This window comes from Oncorhynchus kisutch, linkage group LG14, assembly GCF_002021735.2.
Source record: "Oncorhynchus kisutch isolate 150728-3 linkage group LG14, Okis_V2, whole genome shotgun sequence".
NCBI classification, from domain to species: Eukaryota; Metazoa; Chordata; class Actinopteri; order Salmoniformes; family Salmonidae; genus Oncorhynchus; species Oncorhynchus kisutch.
Window position 1 is genome coordinate 55,986,517 of NC_034187.2, and position 16,921 is coordinate 56,003,437.

The 16,921-nt window shown below is 39.8% G+C and overlaps 1 long non-coding RNA gene across 1 annotated transcript; it reads left to right on the forward strand.

The window, feature by feature from the left end:
- The first annotated feature begins 10,179 nt into the window (after positions 1-10,179).
- Positions 10,180-12,575, forward strand: LOC116353398 (uncharacterized). The gene is made up of 2 exons (XR_004202839.1): positions 10,180-10,225; positions 12,196-12,575. It is a non-coding gene; the product is annotated as an uncharacterized LOC116353398 (long non-coding RNA).
- The last annotated feature ends 4,346 nt before the right edge of the window (positions 12,576-16,921 follow it).

Genomic DNA, 16,921 nt, shown 5'->3' on the forward strand with positions numbered 1-16,921 from the left:
TTTACCCTTTACTCAGTACTTTGTTGAATCACCTTTTCCAGCGATTTACAGCCTTGAGTCTTCTTCGGTATGATGATACAAGCTTGGCACACCTGTATTTGGGGAGTTTCTCCCATTATTCTTTGCAGATCCTCTCAAGCTCTGCCAGTTTGGATGGGTAGCATCACTGCACAGCGATTTTCAGGTCTCTCCAGAGATGTTCGATCGGGTTCAAGTCCGGGCTCTGACTAGGCCACTCAAGGACATTCAGAGACTTGTCCCGAAGCCACTTCTGCGTTGTCTTGGCTGTGTGCTTAGGGTCGTTGTCCTGTTGGAAGGTGAACCTTCACCCCAGTCTGAGGTCCTGAGCGCTCTGGAGCAGGTTTTCATCAAGGATCTCTCTGTCCTTTGCTCTGTTTAATCTTTCCCTTGATCCTGACTAGTCTGCCACTCTACCATAAAGGCCTGATTGGTGGAGTGCTGCAGAGATGGTAGTCCTTCTGGAAGGTTCTTGATAAGGGAATTTATATGTTTAAGGTAATGACTAAAGAATGTCACCCTGAAAAGTAATTATTAGATTATGTAACATGTATTATGAATAATTAGAGTGATAAACTTAAGTCCAAGAAGGTTTGGCCGAGACTAGTAAGGGAGAGAAATGTGTGTGTGACTAAGAAAATACAGAGGACAATTAAACTATTGATGACCTAACCTGGTTAGAACTCTAAGAATCTTACGACAGGAAAGGGAGTCCTGTCAAGGTCCCTCTAATCTCGGGAGGATAGAACTACCAGCTTGGTAGTGATAGACGAGGAATGCGGACTGTGGGGAAAGATACATCCCACCTACTGTTTGTGTGTCTGTATGTGCGTGTAAGGAGGTGGGGGAAATGGGAGTTATAAAATGTAATGTCTTTGCATTCTTGACTTTAGAACGTTCTCTGAATAAACTGTACGGAACTTTTGCATAAACTGAGTCTTTGCCTAATTATTATGAAACCACGGGTCTTATAAACCTCAGGGATTGGTCAAAGCTTAAATAATTGTTAGTTATCCACATCGGGATTGAAAATTCTCCTGACAGTTCTCCCATCTTCACAGACGAACTTCGGAGCTCTGTCAGAGTGACCTTCGGGTTCTTGGTCACATCCCTGACCAAGGCCCTTCTTTCCCGATTGCTCAGTTTGGCAGGGCAGCCAGCTCTAGGAAGAGTCTTGGTGGTTCCAAACTTCTCCATTTAAGAATGGTGGAGGCCACTGTGTTCTTGGGGACCTATTATTGTCACGCGGAATGATGCTGGAGGGACGAAGCAGGTACGGGGAGTAAACATTTAATTAACAATGGACATAGACGAGACAGGAACAGCGTCAGAAACAAATACAAAGACAAAAGTCAATCAATGAAGCTGCAGGGCACAGAGTTGGGGGAACTGACAAATATAGGGGAGGAAATAAACAGGAGATAAGTGAGTCCAGGTGAGTCCAATAATGCTGATGCAAGTGAAGAGGGAAGGCATGTGTGCATGATAGATGGCAGGAGCGTGTAATGCAGGGTAATCTGGCGCCCTCAAGTGCCAGAGGAAGGGAAGAGCGGGAGCAGACATGACAATTATAAGGCTTTGCATCTTCCCCCGGCTATGTGTATAGGCCAACATTTCAGTTCTGCAGAATGAACCAGTCGTGCGTTCCGGAACACCTGGTCATCTTGCCACCACGTTCAGCAGTCCCTTTTGCGCATCACATAACCTATCACCTTCACATGAAGAGTGGAAGCCGTTTGTGTTCAAATAGTTGAAATCGTTTTGGGATGGTGATTTTGAAGGCGATGTAGGTGCCGTCTAATGCTCCGTTCGTATTTGGCAACCTACTGATGGCATCAAGTCAAATAAACACCTCTTGACTTCCACCTGTTGTGCAATGATGTAGGGGAATTGTATGTGTGACTGTTTTGCTGATGATTGCATCCAAAACATTGGCTTATCGAGGCCTGTCAGATGACCATTAGCAAGCTCCCACTGAAAAGTGCCCTTTGCATAAAACCCAAGGGTGGAAAGCACTTGGATGTGCACCGGAATGGCATGTGTTTGCCTTTTAAGAGCAGGTCTTAAATTCTCGCAAAAATCCTATAAAATTGATTTGGGGAAATTATATCTGATGAGCCAATCTGTACTTTCTGTATAAAAAAGTCCTGCCTGTCTCTATGCAGCGCTTGGCAAATCTCCAAACAGGGCAAGATCTCACATTTGATTTCCCATTATCTCAGTCTTTTATAGTATTCCAACAATGTTTTCACTTTCACACATACCAAATGACTGTATTTTAAATGGATTATTATCATAACAAATGCACTGATGTGGTCAAATTATATAGCATGTCAAGAAGATATGTTGCACGAATTCACAATTTCAACATACAGTGAGGATCCATTAGGAACACCTTCCTAATATTGAGTTGCACTCCCCCCCTTTAACCTTAGAACAGCCTCAATGTGTCAGGGACTGTACAATATATTAAAACAGTTCCACAGGGATGCTGGCCCATGTTGACTCCAATGCCTCCCACAGTTGTGTCAAGTTGGCTGGATGTCCTTTGGGTGTTGGACCATTCTTGATATACACCGGAAAAGATTGAGCGTGAATAACCCAGCAGCGTTGCAGTTCTTGACACAACCCGGTACGCCTGGCACCTACTACCATGCCACGTTCAAAGGCACTTAAATGTTTTCTCTTGCCCATTCACCCTCTGAATGGCACATGTACACAATGTACATCCATGTCTCAAGGCTTAAAAATCTTTCTTTAACCCGTCTCCTCCCCTTCATCTACACTGATTGAAGTGGATTTAACAAGGGATCATAGCTTAACAAGGGATCATAGCTTTCGCTTGGATTCACCTGGTCAGTCTGTCATGGGAAGAGCAGGCGTTCTTAATATTTTGTATACTCAGTGTATATTTTCCCCATTCTACGCGGGACAAACAGTTCCCTTATTCCACCGCTTGGCACTTTGTGGTCATGGCTGTGCGCAAATGTACACACACTCTCAAACAAACGTTCATACCGGCCGTGGTCGAAAGCATGAAAACCGTGATATATCATGGGTAAATTGTGACTGGCTGATCTACAAATAATATTGAGTAGTTATTTAGACTGCAAGGTGATTTGTAGATCAATCAGTCGGCAGTCGCCTGCAGTCGCTTTGATGCTCTCAAACACCGCCATTGGTAAATCTCACACGTTGCCAGGAAATGAACCCAGGCATGGTTTAGCACAGATTTGTGCCTACGCATATGATTGATAAATGAGGCTCCAGGTAATTTGGTTGTGCTATTAGAGGAAGCACGGTAATAACACATTACGTTGTCATTGTATTCCCATTTGAACTTGGTTGTGCTGTTAGATTGTTGAAAGCATGGTGATAACACATCAGGGGTGGGGCGAAGTGACCCTGGGGAATAAAAAATAAAAAATAAAAGAATACTGTAAACTGTAGAGACGTATTTCCCTTCATAGTATATTTGCCTAAGCATGACCATAAACCACATACCTATTTTTTTTTTTACCAAACTTTGCTTTCTTGTGTCAGTAATTGGCAGTGGTGGAAAAAGTACCCAATTGTCATACATGAGCAAAGTAAAGATAGGTTAATAGAAAATGACTCAAGTAAAAGTGAAAGTCACCCAATAAAATACTACTTGAGTAAAAGTCTAAACGTATTTGGTTTTAAATATACTTATGTATCAAAAGTAAATGTAATTGATCAAATGTACTTAAGTCTTAAAAGTATATTAAACAAACAAGACGGCACCATTTTCTTGTATTTAAATATACGGATAGCCAGGGGCACACTCCAACACTCTGACATAATTTACAAACAAAACATTTGTATTTAGTGAGTACGCCAGATCAGAGGCAGTAGATAACCAGGGATGTTCTCTTGATACATGCGTAAATTGGACCAATTTCCTGTCCTGCTAAGCATTCAAAATGTAATGCGTACTTTTGGGTCATGGAAAATGTATGGTGTAAAAAATACATTATTTTATTTAGGAATGTAGTGAAGTAAAAGTTGACAAAAGTACCAAAAAAGTACCTGAAAGTATTTTTACCTAAGTACTTTACAGCACTGGCAATTGGACATTGTTCAAAAAGGGGGGGGGGGGGGGGGTTGCTTTTATTTGTCATGTGCGCCGAATAGAACAGGTGTAGACTTTACAGTGGAATGCTTACTTACACGCCCTAACCAACAGTGCATTTTTAAAGTAAAAAATAGTTATTAAGTTAATATTAGATAAGTAAAGAAATAAAAACAACAGTAAAAAAACAGTGAAAAATAACTCAACCCATGCCTCCATAGCATCGGATTTAGATGATCATAATACTTTCCAGTTGTATAATCCGCAGTAGGCTGTTGATTCTTTGCCCACCCACCACACTGGGCAAAACACCCCACTGGTTGAATCAACATAGTTTCCACCTCATTTCAACCCAAAAAATCTGTGCGATGACGTTGAATCAACGAGGGAAACTAATTGGATTTGCAAAAGGTCATCCCTATAAGAGCATTTCTTCTTTTTTTCACCCAACCTTTAACCTAAATCCAACGGCATTGTGAAATGTGTTTTTTTTATTTCACCTTAGTTGACAACTCAACCAAATGTAAATCAAAACTAGACATCTAATGATGTCTGTGCCCAGTGGGACCTGTATATTTCTGACCACTAGATGGCACTGTAGCATTGGGTTAATGGAACATGTCATTGTAATTGGCTCTAGTTGGCCTTGCAGTACACAGTGGCTTGTAATTGATCCGTTCATTTAAAACGAAATTATTGAAAAATGGTGACTGCAGGGCAGGGTACCAAAGATAACATGATACAATGTGTATATCATTAATGTGTATGTGATTAATCTAGTAGAAGTCATACCAAAGATGGTGGACAAATGAAGATATCTTACTCAGGCCGTTTACCATTGAAAACAAATATCACAGTTCCGGTTTGCTTAAGGCATGGGTGTCAAACTCATTCCATGCAGGGCTAAGTGACTGCGTTTTTTTGTTTTTTCTTTCAATTAAGACCTAGACAACCAGGTGAGGGGAGTTCTTTACTAATTAGTGAATTAATTCATCAATCAAGTACAAGGAAGGAGCGAAAACCCGCAGACACTGCCCTTCGTCGGATGAGTTTGGCTCTCTCATAGGCACCAATGTGGAAGCAGCTGGATCTGGTCTGCCTCAGTGAATGTATATGAACCAGAATAAATTAGCCAGTGAAATGTCTTGCTTCCTCTTTCATCGCTGGTGTTACCATAGCTAGTTCGTGATATTTGCAGGGTCAATAGTAATACTGGGGTACATTATATGTGTTGCACTAGCATGGGGCTTATAACAGGCCTACTTGAAGCTGTGTCCATTTGGGATATCTCTTCTCTGTGTTTTGACTAATCCACATGAATACATTACTGTCCAGCCTGGTCTCATAAACTAGACGTAACATAGTCAACATAAAATCGAGATACTTCAATTAGTATGATATGTTACGTTTGGTATGGTTACATAAGACAAGGTTAAGGCAAAAACGAAAGTAGGGTAGTTTGTCAGGGACGATGGGTAGGCACATGTGACTCGTTTCACAAAACTAGGTGCATGTCACAAGTCATGACTTCACATGAGAGGCATTTGAACCCTTATTTACATTTTTTGTCAAAATGTGTTTTTGGCAGAAATGCCTTCTAGAACATTTGAACATTCATTTGCCTTAATAACAAACTTGTATGCCATCTCTAAATATGAATAAAGTTGTTAAATTATGAGCCTAGTTGGTTTAGCCACAGAAAAAGTAAGGAACCTTCCCACTAGCCATTATTGGCTGAGATAATGAATGGGCTGGATATGCCGAGAGATGAGTTTCGGATTGGTCTGCCGTGTAACATCTTCTGTCTATAAAATGAGCTGCTCGTTATGTGTAGATAATCCTTTCTACTGCAGTTTTTTTTCCAAAGGATATAACATTAGCAATGGAGAACTGCAAATGTATTGCTACTGCTCTCAGTAACATTGGTGCCCTGAGTTTATCAGGCACTATCGACAAAGGTCAGTGGGAAAAAATTGTGATGGACTACTTTCAGGAGCATGATCGTACCATGCTGACTCTCTCGGACTCTGAAAATGAATCAGATGATGAGGAAATCCCTGATTTAGGTAACATTTTCATTGAATAAGACATTGTAGAGGCTTCTGATGACAGCAACGGGGAAGAAACGGCGATCAAGAGTGTTGTTGTCACGGAAGAAGTTGACCGAGTTTTGAAATCAGTGGAATGTCTTGTGGAAACAGAGTATGATAAGGAGATTAATACAATTCTGGCATTTGATTGCAAATGCAGAGGGAGTCGAAAAGAGAACACAGAAGGCTGTTGTATAAAACACCTGTCGCTGGATTGCATCTTCAAACTAAGGGCAACCATGGCATCTGTGACAGAGAGGGAGAAAGATCTGGTGCTTATTATGGCATTGCACATGGTCAGTGTGAACCAGAGTGACTTGACACAATGGGCCAAGCAAGCTGTACAAACAAACGGAAACGTCACAGGACGTCTTATTTAATAAAAGGGGTTGCAGGCTGCCGTGAAGCGTTGAAGTCGGAAGATAACATACACTTAGGTTGGAGTCATGAGAACTCCTTTTACAACCACTCCACAAATTTCTTGTTAACAAACTATAGTTTTGGCAAGTCGGTTAAGACATCTACTTTGTGCATGTCACGCCCTGACCTTAGAGCCTTTTTATGTCTCTATTTGGGTTGGTCAAGGTGTGATTTGGGTGGGCATTCTATGTTCTTTATTTCTATGTTTTGGGTGTCTATGTTTTGGCCGGGTATGGTTCTCAATCAGGGACAGCTGTCTATCGTTGTCTCTGATTAGGAATCATACTTAGGCAGTATCACACCCTGACCATAGTTTGCTTTGTATGTTGTGTTAGTGCCACACAGGACTGTTTTCGGGTTTTCACTTTGTTGTTTTGGTTATGTGTTCATATTCAGTTTTCTAATTAAAAAACCATGGACAACTACCACGCTGCATTTTGGTCCGCCTCTCCTTCAACAGAAGAATCCCGTTACAGGCAGCCTGTTTTGCCACCTTAGGTTGTGGGATGTTGTTTTTTGTTAGCTCTGTAAATCCTAGGGTACGTGACGGTCATTATTATTTTGTTGTTTTGTTTAGTGTTCTGAGAAAATAAAGAATCATGAACACGTACCACGCTGCACCTTGGTCTACTTCGTACGACGAACGTTACAGTGCAATGACACAAGTCATTTGTCCAACAATTGTTTGCAGACAGATTATTTAACTTATAATTCACTGTATCACAATTCCAGTGGGTCAGATGTTTACATACACTAAATTGACTGTGCCTTTAAACAGCTTGGAAAATTAAAGAAAATTATGTCATGGCTTTAGAAGTGTCTGATAGGCTAATTGACATAATTTGAGTCAATTGGAGGTGTACCTGTGGATGTACTTCAAGGCCTACCTTCAAACTTAGTGTCTCTTTGCTTGACATCATGGGAAAATCAAAATAAATCAGCCAAGACCTTGGAAAAAAATTGTAGACCACAAGTCTGGTTCATCCTTGGGAGCAATTTCCAAATGCCTGAAGGTACCCCGTTCATCTGTACAAACAATAGTATGCAAGTATAAACACCATGGGACCACGCAGCCATCATACTGCTCAGGAAGGAGACACTTTCTGTCTCCTAGAGATGAACGTACTTTGGTGTGAAAAGTGCAAATCAATCCCAGAAAAACAAAGGACCTTGTGAAGATGCTAGAGGAAACAGGTACAAAATAATCTATATCCACAGTAAAACGAGTCACATATCGACATAACCTGAAAGGCCGCTCAGCAAGGAAGAAGCCACTGCTCCAAAAACCGCCATAAAAAAAGCCAGCCTACGGTTTGCAACTGCACATGGGGACAAAGATCGTACTTTTTGGAGAAATGTCCTCTGGTCTGATGAAACAACTGTTTGACCATAATGACCAACGTTATGTTTGGAGGAAAAAGGGGGAGGCTTGCAAGCCGAAGAACACCATCCCAACCGTGAAGCACGGGGGTGGCAGCATCATGTTGTGGGGGTGCTTTGCTGCAGGAGGGACTGGTGTACTTCACAAAATAGATGGCATCAGGAGGGAGGAAAATTTGGTGAATATATTGAAGCACCATCTCAAGACATCAGCCAGGAAGCAAATGGACAATGATCCCAAGCATACTTTCAAAGCTGTGTCAAAATGGCTTAAGGACAACAAAGTAAAGGTATTGGAGTGGCCATCACAAAGCCCTGACCTCAATCCTATAGAATATTTTAGGCAGAACTGAAAAAGCATGTGCAAGCAAGGAGGATTTACAAACCTGACTCAGTTACACCAGCTCTGTCAGGAGGAATGTGCCAAAATTCACCCAACTTATTGTAGGAAGCTTGTGGATGCCTACCCAAAACGTTTGACCCAAAATAAACCATTTTAAGGCAATGCTACCAAATACTAATTGAGTGAATGTAAACTTCTGACCCACTGGGAATGTGATGAAAGAAATAAAACCTTAAATAAATAATTCTCTACTATTATTCTGACATTTCACATTCATAAAATAAAGTGGTGATCCTGACTGACCTAAAACATGGATTTTTTACTAGGATTAAATGTCAGGAATTGTGTAAAACTGAGTTTAAATGTATTCGGCTAAGGTGTATGTAAACTTCCGACTTCAACTGTATATGGGTGAGATTCTAGCTACAGTTTCAGATGTTATACTTACTGTTAGTTAGATAGCTAGTTGACGTTAGGTCGCTGGCTCACTAGCTAACATTACTTGTATGATCTGAGTAGTAATATCTCAGAGAGCTATTTGCATTGCTAGTTACAGCCTAATGTTAGCTAGCTAAATTTGGTTTTCAGCATCAGTAGAACACACCTGACTCTCCTCCACGAGTCATACAAGGAGAATGGTTTAATACCTCCCATCAAAAAGAGAGCTGGCCCAAGCAAGCACAGGTTACACCTGAAGCATGAGGACTTGCAGAGAGTTGTGAACTTCATCAAAAACTACACAGAGGATAATGCAATAGTATTACCAGGGCGCCACCTAGGACACAAACACTTTGCTGGAAAGCTGCTGCCATCTCGTGTGACAAAAGCAGCAGTGTGGCATCTCTACAAGGAATTGATGACAACACTTGGTATGTAAAGCATAAACAACACGTTTTGATTATTGAATTTACCTCCAAAATGATTGGCACCACCTTTATTGATCTCATATTATTTGTGTATTTTCTAGAGGTACGTGTAGTCGGACTGTCTTCCTTCAGGAATCTGTGGAGAAAATTGCTGCCCCACATCTCAAACACTAAGCCCGGGACAGACCTGTGCTGGCAGTGCCAGAGGAACAACTATCAGGTCTTCAGATCTGACAATCTGCCAGAAGCTGTTAAGTAAGCCAAGCTAAAGAAGCAAAGGAAGCATCTCCTGCTTGTTCAGAGTGAGCGGTCTGTTTACCAGAAGATGGTTGCTGACTTCAAGACCACCTGCCAAGACCTGCAGTTGTCTCTGCGGCCCCTACTGAACCAGCAAGCAAAGACATCAGGATGCATTACAGCTTTGATTTTGCTCAACAAGTAAGCAACATTTCCTCCTTTATACTGATTAAAGACATAGATGGATAGATATACAAACACATCATTTATACATACATACATACATACATACATACATACATACATACATACATACATACATACATACATACATACATACATACATACATACATACATACATACATACATACATACATACATACATACATACATGGTTGGGGAGTAATGGACATGTAAGGGATTACAAAAAACGATAACTGTAATCAGTTACTTTACAAGCAAAAATATTGTAATCAGATTACAGATATTTTTGAAAAACTAGATGATTACTTCGAAGATTACTTTTAAATTCAAAAATCTTTGACACTTCTGTTTTCTCAATGACATTCAAATAAGCATTGAAAAAAGGCGCAAATTGAAATTTGTTCCACCTGAGCGAGTCTGACCACAAATCATAGACCACTATGATGACACACCAAATGTGTTTGATGGGTCGCAGGAATATGCTTTTGTAGGCTACAGTCCAAGCTATGTCTTCCACTTGTGCGTATGCTGTGGGGCATCCAAAGATTATCCAACTTGAATAAACGCTTGGAGGTAAGGATGACAGTAGTGGTGTAGTCTACGGCGATACGTATATCATGTATTATTATAGTTATATCTACATAACGTTAGCGCATTGACGTGAATCATATTGCTACTCTCTCATTTAGCTATTTGCGGATTGTGGTTGTTGTGGATGGCTGTTCACAAATCTAAATGTGTATTTGAACCCAATTATGGTGGAATTCAAGAAGTTTAAACTGCCTATCAATCATTGTTTTTGAAACCAAGGGACAGTCAGCAAAAAATGCGCGTTAGCAACAGCTGCAAAGTGCAGATCCCTGCCTGTGGAATACAAGTGGGGCTTTGATTGCTCAATCTAATTCATGCTGATGATAAATCCATACGCCTAATGGACACATGCTCAAACTTGCACACTTTTGATAGAATTAAAGAGGCAATCTGTAGTTGCTACACCTATTTTGGGATTTATAAATTATATATACAGTACCAGTCAAAAGTTTGGACACACCTACTCATTCAAGGGTTTTTCTTTATTTTCACAATTTTCTACATTGTAGAATAACAGTGAAGTCATCTAAACTATGAAATAACACATAAGGAATCATGTAGTAACCAAATTATTGTGGAACAAATCAAAATATATTTTAGATTCTTCAAAGTAGCCACCCATTGCCTTGATGAAAGCTTGCCATTCCATGAGAGCAGCATTTAATTTTCAACTTGAATCAATGAGCCCAATCAGTCCTCCATGACAACAAAATCATAAACAACAGAGTAGGGCTGGCTAATAAGTCCTTCGTTTTGGGGTAATGCTCAGGTAAAACAATTTGGATAATCTATACTTCCATATTTCCAAGTCCTATTCTTGAAGATCGAGGGGTATAACATTTATTGGAATGACTGGAATTCTGATAGACTTTGGTTTTTAATGTAAATATATAATTTAATCATATTATTATATGTAGTAGAAAGCGATGGGTTAGAAGAAGTCTACATAACCAACCCATAAAGTAAAATGTTACATCCGTATATGGCCAGCTATGTAAACTTTAATATTGATTTATCCTGCAATAGATGTCTTTCAATTGGTAACATACATTTTTGTCTTCTTCTAATGCCTCTTAAGGGGAAAGTAATCTAAAAGTAACGGAATGTAATCAGATTACGTTACCGAGTTAAGTTACGTTACTGATTACAATTTTGGATAGGTAACTTGTAACTGTAATGGATTACATTTAGAAAGTAACCTACCCAACCGTGTGTGTGTGTGTATATATATATATATATCACTGAGCTGTGTAAAGACAGACTGACAGGGGTGAGACAATTTATTTTAATTTATCTTAATGTTCTTTTGTTGTTTGCCACATCAAGTTTGCACCCGACTGGTGCTTCAGCCACATCAAGCAGCGCTTCAGAAAGACCAGAGTGAACACTTTGTCTGAGATTGCTGGTGTTGTGAAGGACAGCACTGTGACAGGGGTCAACATCCCACAGCTGTTTGGACTGTCAGCCTATTGAAAATGGCGCGAACAGACAGGGCTGCTGTGCTTCTAGTTCTTAGGAAACTTTTTTTATGTATTATACGTTTTTTTATGTATTATTTCTTACATTATTAGCCCAGAAATGTTTTTGTGTTATTTAGATTTGTGTGTATTGGATACATGTTGTGAAATTGTTAGATACTACTGCACTGTCAGAGCTAGAAATACAAGCATTTCGCTACACCCGCAATAACATCTGCTAAACTTGTATGTGTGACCAATAAAATGTGATTTGATTTGGAGGATGGTACGGTGCTGGTGGAAAGCTATGGCTGGCAACAACACCTGACTCTGTACTTCAGGCCGCTGCCACAGGTCAAGCAGTACCAGCACTCCAGTTGAATATAATTTTCATTGCATTGCATGAGGTTATTCTTCTTATCTAAACTTGGGACGTGAATTAATGTTATGCAAGGTTGTAATGTCTTCTCAATTTTTTAATTTCCTGTTTTACAGCTTCAATGCTCTGGAGCCTGGTCTTGTTGTCGCCAAGGAGCATCACTGACATCCTTCCTCCCATAGATGATCTGCCTGTACAAGCACCACCTGGACTGGACACAGCTAGACAAACTTATATTTTTGAGAAGATCAGGGAGTTTTGCAACGAAGAGGCTATGGACATCACATGCCAAGCGCCAAAGTCAAGGGCAGGACTGAAACAGGCTCTCCGAATATAGATTCCCTTGTTCATCCGTGGTTCAGAGGGACCAGTTCATCACTGGGGTCATCACATGTCATATACTGCTGCGACTATTTATTTTCTATCCTGCTGCTCAGCCACTTTACCCCTGATTGTATGCATATAACTACCTCATCTATCACCAATATCACTGATATCATTATTGTTCTTGTACATGCTGTATATTATTTTGTTTTTTCTCTACTGGCATTGACACTTATTATTTTTTCTTTACATTGACACAATCTATTTTGATATTGCTACTATGCAAGTAACCATTTCGCTGTACCGTTTATACCTTCTGAGAAAGACCCATCAATTTAGCAAAGTGTGTGTGGGTAAGCGTCATCTAATATTTATAAAACATTTTCTGTTTACCTGGAATTTTTCCTTATTGTAGGCTACTACTTTTACCACTTTTAGTCTTCATCTTTACTACACTACTCACTGTTTAGCACATGACGTCACATGTGAATCCTTAAAGAGATGTGTGCGGCTGGCTTAAAAGGGTGTGAACTATGCTGAATGGGTGTAGACAAAGAAGAGCTTTCCGGTAGGTGTACCACAATATTCAAGGGCCATTGTCTCAAAAGTGGGGTTACAAGTTTGAGTTTGAGTTTATTTTTATTTTTACAGGGACAGTGCACATTAATCAACATTTCAGTAAAAGTGCCGGTTTTAGCCAGCCGGCTAATTTTCAACCGCAGTCCCTGGGCAGGTTATTAAAAACAATTACAATATAGACAATAGCAACATAGAACAAGCAAGACATAGCAACATAGGACAAGCAAGACATAGCATACAGACAGAGCATCATAGGACAAGCAAGACGTAGCATACAGACAGAGCAACATAAAACAAAAAGCAGCAAGACAAAATTCATAAAAGCAACAAAGTGTTTCCACACCTCACAAGCTACAGACAACATGGAGAGCGGCAACACACAGCTAGGGACCATGTTCACAAATCTGATTGACCTTTAGCCATGTCTTCAAGCATTTTGTGAAAGTGTGATATGTGGTGCAGTTATGTGTGTCTGATGGCAGTGTATTCCAGACATGGGAAGCTCTCACAGAGAATGCAGATTTACTAAAGGTGCTTTTCCTTAGGGGAACTATACAGTCACCTCTCATGGCAGACCTTGTGGGTCTGCTGCCATATGTCTGGGTTTTCTGTTTAACAAAAATATTGAGTGGAGGGGGAGCCAGGCCATTGAGGATCTTGAATACAAGACATGCGTCGGTGTATTGCACAAGATTTTCCCAACTCAAGAGCTCATGCTTTCTAAGGATGTGACAATGATGATGGCTATTGGGCTTCCTATCAAGCACTTTGAGAGCCTGTTTGTAGACAGACTGAATAGGTTTTAATGTTGTACAGCAAGCTTGGGCCCAACTAGTCAAGCAGTATGTTAAGTGGGGGAGTATCATAGATTTGAAGTACAGTTTTGCTACCTCTGTAGTCAAACAATTTCGTATAAATCGGAAATTAGCTAGGTTGAATTTGGTTATTTGAATTACCTTTTTCACATGCTTTTTACAAGAGAGGTTGGAATCAAGTATGATGCCAACTTTAGCAACTTTCAAAGCGGAATTATTTCCCATTTTTCCTCAAATGCAGTGTTTGATATACAGTACCATTTTGTAGCTCTGTCTGTGCTTTTATCCAATGTAAAAAAAAACACAATTTCAAATTTTGCTATATCAAGGCTGTCGGTCACATAACGCGAACATCTAACAACCCAAAGGTTACGTGTTTGAGTCTCATCACGGACAACTTTACCATTTTAACTAATTAGCAATTTTGCAACTACTTGCTACTTTGTAACTGCTTAGCATGTTAGCTAACTCTTCTCTGAACCTTAATCTTAACACTAACCCGTAGCCTAACTAACGTTAGTCACCTAGCTAACGTTACGAACAGATGACGGACATCCCAAAATTAATACATACCGATATGAAATGTAACATTTTGCACTGTCCCGAATTTACATGTACTGTGTTACGTCTAGCTCTGAGTCCAGGTTGCTCTGTCTGGCAGGTACTGGTCAAATCAACAATGAAAGATGTTCAGAATCAACACTATCTCAGAGTGTCTTCCCCTCTGAAGTGGTACATCAGAGTGGAACTGGATTTTTGGTTGATTCGCAACAGTCAACAAAACAGGTCAAAGAGCTTACTTATCTTTTGTGAAAGTATATAAACACAGCAGTTTGATAGGTATAGTTTTTTTTTTTTACATCTGAAAAGTCTTCAGACTTACTTTGACTCATTCTCCACAATGAAAACACCACTCTCCTATTCCTGTAGAAAAGCTTTAATCGCAATGAGAGAATGATATGAGAATTGTGAAGAGTTGTTTACCAGTGCATTTCTAGCCTGCTCCCTTGTTGTTTTCATATCATTCTATGGAGCGGAAAAACAGGGAAGGTGACACAATGGGATGGCATACCATCCATTCACACCTCCCGGCCTGTTTGTAGGCCATCAGGCTGAAGCACTATCTTTCTGCCTTCAACTTGCAAATGGGGGATAAAAGAATGAGAACAACCCTGAGAAGCACCAGTCGAGCCCCTCCCAAGAAATCAGTCATTGACTAGACCTCACTGATTCAAACACACAAGTGATCTGAGCCAACTTGAGCTATCCCTGAATGAAAACTTAAACTACACTCGAAAATAAGATGTACATGTGAAACCTGTCAAATAACATATTGGTGCTTTTCTACATTACCTGGTATCTTACATTTGTTTTGTATACCTGTGTGTCTGAGACATGCAGTATGCTGCAAAACAGATGGTTCTCTTTGGGAGTATACATTTGACATATTTAGCAGATGCTATTATTCAGAGATATTTACAGTAGTGAGTGCATACATTTTCTTACTGCTCCCCCATGGGAAACAAACCCACAACCCTGGCGTTGCAAGTGCCATGCTCTACCAACTGAGCCACACAGGACAAATGAATCTTAATCTCATTCAATGCAGTGATAACTAATGAATCTCTTATCTGTGGCTGCAGGTGTAACCAGGGTCCTTTAGAGCTTCAGTAACATTCTGTTCCAACTGAGCTATTTAGCCCCAATAAAATAGCTGTGTTGGGGAAGCTACTCTGAAAATATAGTTTCCCAAGCTACCAATGTCTTCACACTGGAGAAAGTTAAGCTACACTAAAGCTACCAGTAAGAAAGATATTGTTGACTTAACTTTGAAAAAGTAGTTTACTACATCCAAACTACTTTGTGATAAATTATCATATCTAAATGTGAAATTTCATAGACTACAAATTGCAAGAACAGATCACTCTGACATCAATGTTAATAACAGAATGTAATTTAGCCTATATAACACATAAACTATGTTTCAAGTGAGAACTAGGCAGGTCTGATGCTGAAAAAGAAAGGAAATTCTTCTCTACTCCATCCACATTTCCTTTTCTTTTTTTGCAAAAAAAGTTGTGTTGTTCCAGTAGTTAGAAAAAGTAATTAACTACTGAAAAGACTACCAAGATTAGCTTTTTGTTCAACTACCACCAAGCTACTGCAAAATGTAGTTACATTTCTAGTTGAACTAGACGTAGCTCCTTACATTGTAAAATAGTTACTCTTCAAAAAAGCTTTAGTGAACTGTGTCTGTTTCTTGAACACTCCAAAATCGGAGTGCTCTACACCTTGGAGTAACCATCTAAGGGAAGTACTAACTTCTATTCAGATGCTAATCATCGTTCTTGGATGCTGCCTTCCTTTCTAGAGTATGAATGCATAATTACAAAGCTGTTTTAGAGGCCTGGACACATTTGTACAAACCGTGCGGCACTACATCGCACTATATAATTTGAGTATCAATTAGTTCTAAATTAGAATTAGAGTTTGAGCCCATGGTTCAGACACATGGCTGGTTTCGTGGACCTTGAGTATATTCCTGTACTTAAAATCACTTTCAATAGAGATTCTTCATTGGGCATACTTTTTAGGAGTAGGTTTAATCTGTGTCTGGGAAATTGTCCCTTAAAATGCACTCTAGGCTTTTCAATTTGAGAGATACACTATTTGTGGCATTAGGACAGAGCCCTGTTTTAAATACAGGGTTGTCAAAACAACATCACATAGAGTAGGGCCAACCAAACGGAGAGCCCCTGGTGTTTGATTTGAAGTCAGATGCGGTCTCAATTTACTGTTACTGTTTTTTTTAAATGTAATATTCTTATATCTTGTAATATTCAAGATGTCTTGCCCATGTGGTTGCTGTGCCCCCCAATCAAATCTCACTTAGGGGTGATTTGCCTGATGATCTTCCCTGATGTTTTCCTGAACTTTCCAATACTTTTCTAATGCAGTTCAGATACTGCGGCAAATAGAAATTGTTACACCTTTCCCATATTCAAGTAATTGGAAAAATATTCAAGTTATTATCCTTATGATCTGTATGAATGTTTTTTTTATGCAACTTTAATACCGGTAATCAGAATGTGCTATAGGTATCAAGTTATATGGCTGCAAATTG